The following is a 13,168-nucleotide window of genomic DNA, read 5'->3' as shown; positions in this document are numbered from 1 at the left end:
AGAGCAAGTCCGTTTGACATGTAGGGTTTTATGTTTTGCCTTAAGTATAAAAGGAAAAACCTTAGCCACATTTAGAGGTTGCTCTTTATGCTATGTGTGTGAATTTCTTGTAAGATCTAGATGTGTTTACCTTCACATACACTTAGGGTTTCCAATCTCAAGATTGATGTCGAGAGCTTGGTGATCAATTCAGTTGCAGATTCAAGAGCTTAAAGATATACAAGCGGGAGTGCTTGTGCTTGCTGTGAATCCAAGAAAGAAGTAGTCCGTGGACTCAGAGCTGTCACGTAGTCGTGGTAGTAAGTTTCCTACTCAAGGTAGCAATAAGATGTTAGTGGTCTAAGTCGCTATTGTGTAAACTTCAATTCTTTCATAGTGGATTTGTTTTACCTTGAGGATAGTTAGGTTAAATCCTCACCGAATTTTTTACCAGTTTGGTTTTCCTGGGTTATCATATTATTGTGTTCTTTATTTTCCGCACTTTACAATGATATGATATATTTGTGTTAACCTAGATAAGTTTAATTTGACTAAGTAATCACTTGTTAAATTAACTAGGTGCCACTTTGGATAACATTGAAAGTTGCGTTGCGTTTTCAGAATTCACGTTTTGGAACTTTTTTTTTTTTTTTTTTTTTCAGTGCATGAATAGTAAAATTACTGTGCAGGAGACAATTATTACTGTTCATGCATTGTAGCACACTGTTTATGCATTGTAGCAACACTGTTTACTCATTAAAAAAATATTAAAAATGGGTCCCACGGTACTATTTATACATTTAAAAATTATTTTGCTACAGTATTTTCAGCAACAATCAGTTTTCAGCAACAATAAGCAACAATAAGTTGTATCCAAACGGACCCTAGATTAATCTAATTGTGTTTTAAGGGGTCTAAAAACAAACACTTTCGATGATTTCAAAAGAAATCACCGCCAATGCACCCATCTTTGTTTATAATTTTTTAATTAAATGAGTTTATTTTTTATTATATTGATTGAATAACTAAGAAGCATGAGAGTGGGTTCAGTACGATATGGGATATGACGATACTTAAATTTCTAAAAATTAAGTCATGATACAGAGGTGACACGTATATTAATTAATTATTAAATTTTTTTTTTTAATGTTCCATTAAGGGTTAAGTTTTAATATATTGTTAAGTATATATCAATTTAAGAGTTATAATGGATAATAAATTCAGTCCATTTGCATTACTGTATTTAAGCATACACCTCACAATCAGAGGGCAAGTTTACTACCGTATTTAGGCTATATGAGGAGCATATCTTGGATGTATCGTTATTTTTTTTTTTTTTTTTTTTTATAATAAAAAAGGATTAGGATACACATGTGGAGGGTATCCTAGAAGTTTTTGTTATGGATACAGATCGGAAACAAGCACTTGAGCAAAAAAGAAGTATACATGCTTTCTACCTATAGTTAAATTGTAGAACTCTAGTATTGCACACGACACGAGTACCAAATGAACAGTGTAAAAATAAGGACTTTAATACCATATTTTTATTAAATTTAATCCTTTTTTCCATCTCAATTTTCTGATTCGATTTCTTGGGAAATTCTTTATTGTCGTGAAAGGGTCAAGACTCAGAAGGCATTTATTTAGGATTAATACATCACCTTCACTTATAGAAATTACAATGAAAAACAAAACTAAATAAGAAAAGACATATATAGCCGAAGTTGATTTGATGGGTCATGAGTGATTATTTCCGCAAACGCAACTTTAGCCGGTACTAAAATTTATTCGTCAAGCTTGTCTCTTACTGATCCTCACCTTTAAACCATGTTTCATATGAAGAAGAACGGAAATACTCGGTGAAACAGGATGACCTTCAAACACATGAACATGGTAATTCCAAATGATGGCGCTTGCAATTATTTTCATTTGAATGAAAGCTATATCCTTACCTATACAAGTCCTCGGTCCTGCATTAAATGCTATGAACTTGAAAGATGGTACATGCACTATTCCTCCACTCTCTGAAATCCATCTCTCTGGCTTGAAGTCCAAGCAAATCTTCACCCCATATGCTCTCCATCCTTCCCATTGAGTATAAAGAGCATAAGATTGTTGTATTTGGCCTGATAGAGTGGCCACTAGGAAGAATATCATATTGAACTCCAAATTTGTGCTCGAAAGGTATAGGTGGAAAAAGGCGTAACGTTTCGCATATTGCTCCATGGAGATAAACTAGCTTCCTTAGCCCATCTATGTTCAAATCCTTCGACTTTCCATTGTCAAATAAATGCTCCTTGATCTCTTCTAGAATTTTAGCTTCCACATATGGGTGTGTTGCAACAATCCAAAAAAATCAAATGAGGCCTGCACTTATACCATCTTTCCCAGCTGCTGTGAGATTAATTGCCGTGTCTCGTAGAAACTTGTCGGATTTTATAGTACCACCAATTTCTTCTACTATTTCCCCTGTAGCTGTCAACAAGTTGAATTTTTCTACCTCGGTCTTTGGGGCTCTACTTTGGCTTTGTTCTTCTTGCCTGGATGAGATGCATTTGTATATAAATTGATCTAAAATTTTCCAACCATTGCTTAACTTCTTCTTGCTTCCGATTTGAAGCCATCTTTGTAGCTTCCAACAACTTTCTGGCACAATGTGTCGGTAAATCAGACATTCCTCTAATTGATCAAACGCTTTTGCATGGGAAACATCTGGGAATTCAATGGAGAGGCAATTTGGATCAATACCCAAAGCCACTAAGCAAACAGTATCGAAGGTGAACTGTTGAAAAATGTCTTGTAAATCCACCTCAATTCCGGAACTTGAGATATGATCAAGAACTGGAATGAGGCTTGAAGGGGGTAAAATCAGTGATGATGGGTCCATCTAAATGAACATGACGGTGCTAGACCAGTGGACTTATAGTGGATGGATCCAAGATGCACGAATGCAAGGTGGACGGATCTCAAGGCCATGTGGCATCCACATGGTTTAAGTGACCTCCAAGTAATTCTAAATGGAAACGATTTGCATCCAACGATTAACCCAAGTCAATAGAGTCTCAATAAGGACAGAATCCTAACGTGAGAAGGGTCCTATAATATACGCCTATTAATGATGATCTTCTCCATAAAGAAAAGACTTCCTGCACAAGAAACGGAAGTCGGTTCTACACTACTATAAAAACCCAAAGGCTCTTAAGAAACAAGGTACGCATAATTCACCCTAATTTTGGCACTCTAAGATTGTGAAAGCTTTTCTAACTTAACCTTTGGAGGGTCTTTGGTCGGTACCATAGCGGTGCTCTCTTAAGGTTTTCTTTGTTTCTGTTTCACAGGTCTTGTTTTGAGCACGTGAGTATTGTGTGGCTTATTGACGATTCTCGGCATCATTAGTTGGTGTCGTCTGTGGGAAAGCGACGAAGATAAGCCATACTAACCACTTCCTGGACAAAAAGTTGCATGGTACTTACTCGTTCAATGGCAACCACCACCAACAATCAGGGCGACGAACCGTGTATCACTACTCTAGAGAGACAAGTTCAAACCCTCGCAGCGGCAGTGGAATGCCTCACCAAGCAGAATCATGACTTAGAAGAACATCTGTGGCAAAAAAACGCAGTGTTGAATACCTAAGAGGAAGATCAAGAAGGAACCAGCACTGAAAGAAGGAACCAAAAGGGGCCGGAAGGTAGCGACACCCCAAGCAGACAAGAGCGACAGGATACTAGCTGTCCTTCCGGCACAGATACGGCTCCCCCCCCTACATAGTTGCGGAGATGCAGATGATGAAGGAGTGGATGGACCTAATGATGAACGCCCTTAGGGAACGGGTGTCTAGTGATCTCGACGATTTGGTTCACCGAACTGACTCGCCTTTCACCGCATTCGTCTCGTCCTTCCCCCTTCCACCGAAGTTTTGAATGCTGCAGGTAGAGAGCTACGACGGATCCAAGGACCCTTTGGACCACTTGGAGTCTTTTAAGACCCTGATGCACCTTCAAGGGGTGTTAGACGAGATCATGTGTAGAGCCTTCTCCACTACATTGAAGGGACTCGCAAGGATTTGGTTCAGCAGGATAGCGCCTAACTCCATTAGTACCTTTAAGGAGTTAAGTGCTTAGTTTGCCTTTCACTTTATCGGGAGGCATAGGTATAAGAAGTCTATTGCATGCCTGATGAGCATTAAGCAATGGGAGGATGAGATGCTAAGATCTTACATAGCTCGTTTCAATAAAAAGGCACTCTCGAACGATGAAGCCGACGACAAGATACTCGTGGCGGCGTTCGCCAATATGCTACAAAAGGGAAAGTTCCTATTTTCTTTGTATAAGAATGACCTAAAGACTATGTCAGATATGCTTTATGGGGAAACCAAGTACATGAATGCGAAAGACGCATTATTGGCCCGAGAAGAGAACCCCTAGAAAAGGGAAAGACAAGAAGACATACAGTTGGACAAGGGGCGAAAGATGGCAAGGATCGGAGAACGGCGGGAGGACAGACGCTACAAGCCCCTTGCAGGGAAATTCACGAGCTTCACCCCGCTAACTGCCCCAATCGACCAAGTCTAGATGCAGATTAAGGACGAAGGAGCCCTAAACTTTCCCGGCAAGTTGAAGGGAGATCCTAATAAGAGGTCTAGAGACAAGTATTGCCACTTTCATTGTGATCACGGCCATGACACAGCCGACTCTTATGACTTGAAACAACAAATTGAAGTCCTTATCAGGCAAGGAAAGCTGCAGAGGTTCGTCAGCAAAGAGAGGGCAGACCCACCTTAAGAGCAGGCCCTCCGATGGGTGAATGAGCATCCTAGACCGCCCATAGGAGATATAAGAATGATTGTAGGGGGCACGACAGCCACTGGGTCGTCCAAAAAGGCCAGTAAGACTTACCTTAGAATGGTTCAGAACGTTTAACTGACGAGTTCCGTATAAAAGATGGCACAGATAGACAACCCCGTCATCGAATTCTCAGAAGAAGACGCCTGACGTCTTTAGTACCCCTATGATGATACGCTTGTCGTCAGCATACGAGTAGGGGATTATAACATGCATCGGGTTCTGGTTGACAATGGCAGCTCGGCTGGCATCCTTTACTACTTAGCATTCCAACAAATGAGGATTGATAGAGAGCGATTGGTTCCAACGAACGCTCTGCTCGTTGGTTTTGGAGGAATAAGAGTATTCCCCTTTGGCACAGTCACATTGTTTGTGACGGTTGGCAACTACCCCTAATAAATCACTAAAGACGTAACATTTCTTGTGGTCGATTGTTCGTCCGCTTACAATGCCAAACTAGGACGACCTACCCTCAATTCATGGAAGGTTGTAACCTTAACCTACCACTTAATGATCAAATTCCCTATGGATTATAGAGTATGGGAGCTGCGCGAAAATCAGGTGGCTGCATGTGAATGCTACATAGCTATAATGGAGATGGACGACCACCTCTAGGCCCTAAACATAGAAGAACACTGAATAGTTACAAAACCCATTGAAAAGCTTGAAGAGATACATCTTGACGACTCCAGGCCTAATTGAACAACCAGGATCGGCACCTTTGCCAGCTCGATTGTTCGCCAAGATTATTCGCTTGGAGCCATGCAGACATGCTAGGATTAGACGCCTCGGTCATGGTGCACAGACTGAACGTATCACCCTCCTTTACACCAATTCGTCAGAAGAAGCAGGTATTCGCCTTAGAATGGGATCAAGCTATAACGGAAGAAGTTCATAAGTTACAAGAGGCGAACTACATTAGAGAGGTTTATTACCCTGACTGGCTGGCAAACGTGGTGTTGGTCAAGAAAGCTAGCGGGAAATGGATGATGAGCGTGGACTTCACCGACCTGAACAAGGCATGCCCCAAAGACAGTTACCACCTCCCGCGCATTGACGTCCTAGTTGACTATAACTCAACACCAGTTATTAAGCTTCACGGATGCTTTTTCGAGTTATAACCAGATCAGAATGGATGAAGCAGATTAGGATAAGACTTCGTTCATTACTAGCCAGGGTCTTTTCTGCTATAAAGTAATGCCATTTGGCCTCAAGAATGCGGGCACGACGTATCAGAGGCTCATGAATAAGATGTTCACACAGCAGATTGGGAGAATGTTTCCTAGGATTCATGGTGTCTCAGAGGGGTATTGAGGTCAACCCAGACAAGATCTGGGTATTTAATAGAGATGGCACCCCCAAGGAATGTGAAGGAAGTGCAAAGCCTTAACGGTAAAATAGCAGCACTGAACAGGTTCATGTCAAGGGCGACAGATAAGTGTTTACCTTTCTTTTGCATGCTTAAGAAATCTTTCGAATGGACGACCGAGTGTCAGCAGGCATTTGAGGACTTAAAGACCTACCTCTCATCCCTTCCGTTGCTGAGTCCTTCCCAGCCCAGATAAGAACTATTCCTCTACTTAGTAGTATCCTAGGCGGCCGTCAGCGCAGCCTTAGTCAGGGAAGAAGATAGGGTGTAGAAGCCCGTGTATTACACAAGTCGAGCACTCCCAGGCGCAAAGGAAAGGTACCCTCCAATGGAGAAGCTCGCTTTTACTCTAGTTATAATAACCCGTAAGGTTAAGCCATACTTCCAAGCTCACATGGTGACCGTCCTGACTAACAAACCCCTGTGATAGGCAATGAGCAATCCCAAAGCTGCCAGAAGAATGGCACTATGGGCAATAAAGTTGAGTGAGTTTGAAATACAGTACCGTCCGCACACTGCCATTAAGGGACAGGTGGTTGCTGACTTCATTGCGGAGTTCACTAATGTAAAAGGCCGGGGAGCAGAAGAGGTCCCACAATAGAGCATCCACATAGACGGATCCTTCAATAAGCAAGCAGGCGAAGCTGGTGTGATACTCCATAGCCCGGAAGGAAATAAGATCGAATGTATGGTTCGCTTGGATTTTCCTACGACCAATAACGAAGCAGAATACGAAGCCTTGATAGCAGGACTGGACCTTGCCAAGGCCGCGGGAGCTAAAAATTTAGTCGTCTACTATAATTCCCAAGTAGTAATAAGTCAGGTTAACGGAGAATACGACTGCAAAAATGAACAGATGAAGAAGTACCTAGAGCAGGTGAAGGATCGGATTAACAACCTCCGCGTAAAATTTGTTCAAATCCCAAGGGAGGAGAACGAGCATGCCGATCGACTCATTAAGGCTGCATTAGCAGAGCACATGGTCATCCCCAATCAGGCACTGTCCTTCATTCAAATTTCACCACTAATAGATAGCATTAGTGTGTAGGAGGTAGGATTTAAAGATTATTGGACAACACCAATAACTTCCTACCTGAAGGATGGCATGCTACCAGATGGCAAGGAGGCTACCAGAAAATTGAAGGTTCAAGCTGCCCGCTTTGTCCTGATTAAGGACGTTCTTTACAAAAGGGGCTTCTCTCGACCACATCTGAAGTGCCTGGTCCCCGAGGAGGCAAACTATGTCATGAGAGAAGTTCATAAAGGAATTTGTGGAAACCATTCTGGATCACGATCGTTGGTCCATAAACTAATCCGGGTCGGGTACCATTGACTAACCATGCAAAGGGATGCCCATGCATATGTTAGAAAGTGCGACAAGTGTCAGTGATTCGGCAACCTCATCAAACAACCAACAGAGGAGCTCACCCCAATGACAGCCCCATGGCCGTTCGCTTAATGGGGGTTGGATATCATGAGCTTATTCCCAACAGGGGTCAGGCAACTGAAGTTTCTAGTAGTCGGTATAGACTACTTCACCAAGTGGGTGGAAGCAGAAGCCCTGGCCACCATCACTGAGAAGAATGTGCAAAACTTTGTATGGAAGAACATCATTTACAGGTATAGCATACCAAGGGTGTTGGTCTCGGAAAACGGGAAGCAGTTCGACAACGATGCATTTAGAAACTTTTGCTCGCTGCTAGGGATCAAGAACCACTACTTGTCGCTTGCCAACCCATAGGCCAATGGATAGGTTGAGGTCACAAACCGATCCTTGCTCAAAATCATCAAGACTCAGCTCGATGGAGGAAAAGGTATATGGCCAGAGGAGCTACCAAGTGTTTTGTGGGCATATAAGACAACGATAAGGACGCATATAGGGGAAACACCGTTTCGATTGGCATACAGTATGAAGGTAGTCATCCCGACTGAAGTGGGACTTACAAGCTACAAGGTAGCAAACCATGATGAAGGCAAGAATGATGAAGCTATGTGCTTGTAGCTTGATCTGGTGGATGAAATAAGAGCTACAACTGAACAGAGGCTGGCAAGATACCAAAATCTCATGGCCAAGCACTACAACTCCAAGGTCAGGCATAAAGACTTCCAAGTTGAAGATCTCGTTTTGAGAAAAGTGATGGGTGCCGCAAAAGATACATCCCAAGGAAAGCTAAGACCTAACTAAGAAGGACCATACAGAGTTGCATCATGGCATAGGAAGGGAACCTACCACATGGAGACACTAGACGGGCAAAAGCTACATCACTAGTGGAACATGGAACACCTGAAGAAATACTACCCATAGGCGCAACAAAGTGAACAGTAACACAATACTCCTCATTACTAGTTTATTGCTTTTTAGTTTATATTTCATTCGCAATTTCTTTTTAGCCCAAAGGGCAGGTTTTTTCTTTAGAACATTTCTTTACACGCATGTTTACTACGCAATAAAAGGAGTTATTCAGAAATATCGTGTGTAAAAATATCTACATGTCTATGTGTTTCAGCATGGTGGATGGATTCATCCAAGGAAGAGGTCCATAGAATGGACAGATTCAACAATTCGTTGAATTAAAAATACATGTCCAACAAAGTGGATGGGTTCAACGACAGTTCCAATAAAAACCATGTCCATAAATGGACGGGGTCAACAACATTATCCATAAAGTGGATGGGTTTCACAACATGTTGGATTAGAAGTCCATAAGAGGACGGATTCCTCCGAGAGGATGATAATTAAAAATCCACAATATCCAACACGTCGGGTTAAATCTACGTGTCCATATTCATCAAAAGTCCACAAAATGGACGGATTCAACAACACATTGATTCAAAAATAAGTCCATAAGAGGACGAATTCATATAATAAAAGTCCACAAATTGGATGGATTAACAGCAAGACGGTGGATCAAAAATAAAATTGCATAAGAGGAAGAGTTCGTCTGAGAGGATGATAATTAGTCCACAAAGTAGACGGGTTCATCTAAAAAGAGCATAATTACAAGTCCACACGGTGGATGGATTCAACAATAGAAGTCTGTAAGAGGACGGGTTCATTCAAAAGAATTGTGATGATAAGGCCCATACAGTGGACGGGTTCATCCTAAAGATGGTTACACATACATAGCCATAAACTAAACGAATTCATCCATAAGCATAAAAGTAGACGGATAATAGAAAATAAGTAATGAAATATTGCTGAAAGCCTATAAAGGGAGAAGTTTAGATACAGAAGGCAACGGTTAAAATAGACATTAACTGTTCTTCAAAATCTTTACATTAAAAAAAAAAAACACTACTACTGGATGTTTTCATCTTTCTCTTCCACAAGTTGAACATCAGGATGATGGGTGTTGTCCATGACGGTTTTCATTTGACTTTGAACTATAGTATCTTCGTCGCCATGAGGGTTATCGGCAAGGGCATCATCAGCAAAGATTTCGTCCGTACTCTTGGAGTGGACGGGTTGAACGGAGGTTTGGGCCTCGGTATGAATGGTAACATGAGATACGTACAGGTCAAGATAAGAAGTCTTCATTTGACGGAGGGTGTTGTCTCGTGGTTTAGGAAGCGCCCTATTAGCCCTTTCATCATTAACATGGCTTGTAGGTAGAAGGATTAGTAACAAGACGAATGGAAGGGAAGAAAAAAAGAAGAAAAAATAAAAAATGAAGGAAGAACATAGTTACCTGAGCAATGCTAAACAGCCTCGTCTCCCCCATGGCCTCGTAGTGTGGTTGCTCAAGTCCTCATAGTCATCGGGTGTGATGATGGACGAGAATTGCTCCAACGTGTACTTTGAATCCTCACGAAGGAGACAGGTGGTTTTTCAGTGATAGAGGGGCTCTTCATAAGACCCTTGCCCTTTCCTCGGCCAAGGGGAGTGACCGTCTTCTTGGTATCGGCCTTCAATCCCATGACGGTCTCAAGGAAAATCTTGGGCTTCTTAGGAAAGCGGTTAGTCTCCTTCGGTTGTTTCCTCTTGGCGAATGGATTGGCTGAGCCCGTCCCCTTAGAGTGCTGACCCTCCTGTTGTTTCTTCAAAGCAGCTTGCTGCTTAATGTAGGCCCTTCTCCTGGCGGCGTCCATTTCTATACAAAGAGGACGGATGTCAGGATTTTGATAATATTAAAACAAAACAAAAAGTATATGAACTAGGTGACGGACTTATGTTGACGAATTTGAAGATCGTAGCGATGGGTGGCTGCTGTGGGCTCTAGTCTGTCACAATACCATTGGAGGGTGTCTAGGGTGACCAATTTAGCCCACGTCCTCTCCTCTAGCTTGGTTTTGTTGAAAATTTTCTCCAAAAAACTCCACTGCTCTAATGAGACTTGTAGACGGTCTTGAACTGTAAAGAGGAAAGAAGACGGTTAGAGTAACATCTAACGAACGATTAAAAGTTTGAATGTAGACGGATGCATACCGGACGGGGGCATTATGCCCCATGTTGTGTCGACGAGCATATATTCATGATTGCTGGGATGACACATCCACTCGTCACCTTCCAAGAAAAAATACCGACTCTTCTAGTTTCTGTTAGAGTTGGGGGTTTCATAAATGAGCCTTAATAAGGGGCTCCTGGACACAAAACTGTACATGCCTTTTGATTGAGCAATCTCAGCAGGATAGTAACAATTGAAGAATTCTTCTAATGTCAACCTCCATGCTCCGTTAGACATGGCCCCATACAAGACCTCTATGCCAAGGAAAACCCTCTAGGCGTTTGGAGAGATCTGGGTGACGACCACACTTAGGTACTTAAGGAGTTGACAGAGAAGAGAACTTAGGGGGAATCTGAGCCCTGCCTTTAGCATCTGCTCATAGAGCCCTATGCCTTCGACACCCTCGTAGTAACATTTCTCTAACTTGTAAGGTAGACAGATGGGTGTGTTGACAGGTATCTGGTATTTTTCCCTAAGTGTCTTGAAGTGAGTGAGGCTCTTTGATTATTGAAACAAAATCATTGACCATCCATATGGGAAGCATTATGAACTCCCTAAATCCATCAAGACCTATGACGGATTGAATTGGAGGTTCGGTGCCTTCTATACCATCATTAGAGTCACCCTTTGACCCATCCATCTCCATACCCTCATCCATTGAGGGAGAGGTGGCCAACGGATTCCTCTTTTCACTTGATGTGTCTGGGTCTTTTCTGACCTGACGGGAATACTTCATCGTCGCCTGCTCCATCGCGGACATATGATTGGTTACTGGACACACTAGACATCTGTCACCTACACGTGACGGTAAACCCTAAGACATTGATGGATCTAATAGATGACGGGAGTGCAAAGTCTAAAAGATGACAGAAATTTAACGGAAGGAGAAAAGTACTTACTAGTTGGAAATGAGTAGCAAGAAGGTGTTGATGACAAGTGTACTAAGGTGAACAGTATGCTCGTTTGCCAATGATGATAGTAGTGCTTTGATCGCAAGATTTCTATGGAATGTAACTTCGTTCTAAGAGATGGACCACTAAATCCGCGCCACAGTCCCTACGACATAAATGATCCTAGGCCAAACTGTCAGGCTGAGCGTGTTTCTCAAGAGGCAAGTTGAACTATCACTCCACCTATTCGTTCACTTAGAGTTCACGGACCCATGGAGTGAGGGGGCAACTAAACAGGGTAAAATCAGTGATGACGGGTCCATCTAAATGAACATGACAGTGTTAGACCAATGGACTTATAGTGGACAGATCCAAGATGCACGAATGCAAGGTGGATGGATCTCAAGGCCACGTGGTATCCACATGGTTTAAGTGACCTCCAAGTAATTCTAAATGGAAACAACTTGCGTCCAATGATTAACCCAAGTCAATAGTCTCAATAAGGATAGAATCCTAACTTGAGAAGGGTCCTGTAATATACGCCCATTAATGATGATCTTCTCCATAAGGAAAAGATTTCCCACGCAAGAAATGGAAGTCGGTTCTACACTACTATAAAAACCCAAAGGCTCTCAAGAAACAAGGTACGCATAATTCACCCCAACTCTAGCACTCTAGGGTTGTGAAAGCTTTTCTAACTTAAGCTTTGGAGGATCTTTAGCTGGTACCACCCTGGTGCTCTCCTAGGGTTTTCTTTGTTTCTGTTTCGCAGGTCTTGTTTCAAGCATGTGAGTATTGTGTGGCTTATTGACGATTCTCGGCATCATCAAGGCTCTTGTCCACCTTTCCTTTGACAACTTGCTGAAAGAACAACTCAAACTCTCTATGTATTATCAATGACTGAAGCAACTTCCTCTGATATCTCCATGAGTTAGATTTAGAACTGAAAATCCCATCTCCCAGAGCATCAAAAATTTCTCGGAACTTTGGCCCTTTTGTGTAGTTAGAAAAGTTTTTGCTAAACATGTGGTGGATGTTAATGGGATCCCTCGTGACCATGAAGGTCATGTTAGTGAACCAAGGACCCTTAAACTTGAAAGTGCCCCCATTTTGTTTTAGGAGCCAGGTAAGATACTCGTGCACATTGGATGCATTTTGAAGAAGGACTGGGAGCATTCCGACAATAGGCCAATTTGTAATGGTTCGGCTTTTGTTCCATCTCAAATGACAAAGAAAAAGAAAGCATAGAAATATTGCTACAAGTATCTCTGGGTACAAAAGCAGTGTGGCCATTGGAGTTGATAGAAGCTTTGTGGTTTCATAAAGTCCTAGAGATGCATGGGTTTTATAATAAGCTTACTAAGGTTGGGTGTATTTATTCACTGCCGATCGTAGGTTAGTTAGTCTTGTGGCTTGGTTTCAAATTACGCGTATTTATGTTAGAACTTTTAGAAGTCAAGCAAAGAAGGCAAAAGAGGAATGGAAAGAAATTAAGGCCACTTTGGACTTATTTGGTACATGTGTAACAACCATTTTCAGTTTTTTTGAAAATACGTGTAGGTAAAAAAGTGTATAGAAATACGTGTAATGTTATTTAAAAACTGAAAACATGTATTTAAAATGGTGTACCAAATAGGTCCT

At 42.0% G+C, this 13,168-nt stretch overlaps 1 pseudogene; it reads right to left on the bottom strand.

Moving 5' to 3' along the window:
• Positions 1-1,770: 1,770 nt before the first annotated feature.
• On the bottom strand, positions 1,771-12,820 carry LOC111999614 (alkane hydroxylase MAH1-like; annotated as a pseudogene).
• Between the last annotated feature and the right edge of the window lie 348 nt (positions 12,821-13,168).

The sequence above is a fragment of the Quercus suber genome, unplaced genomic scaffold (genome assembly GCF_002906115.3).
Source record: "Quercus suber isolate HL8 unplaced genomic scaffold, Cork oak 2.0 scaffold_77, whole genome shotgun sequence".
NCBI lineage: Eukaryota > Viridiplantae > Streptophyta > Magnoliopsida > Fagales > Fagaceae > Quercus > Quercus suber.
Note: the sequence above shows the minus strand (reverse complement) of the source record. Positions and strands in the feature narration are given on the sequence as shown.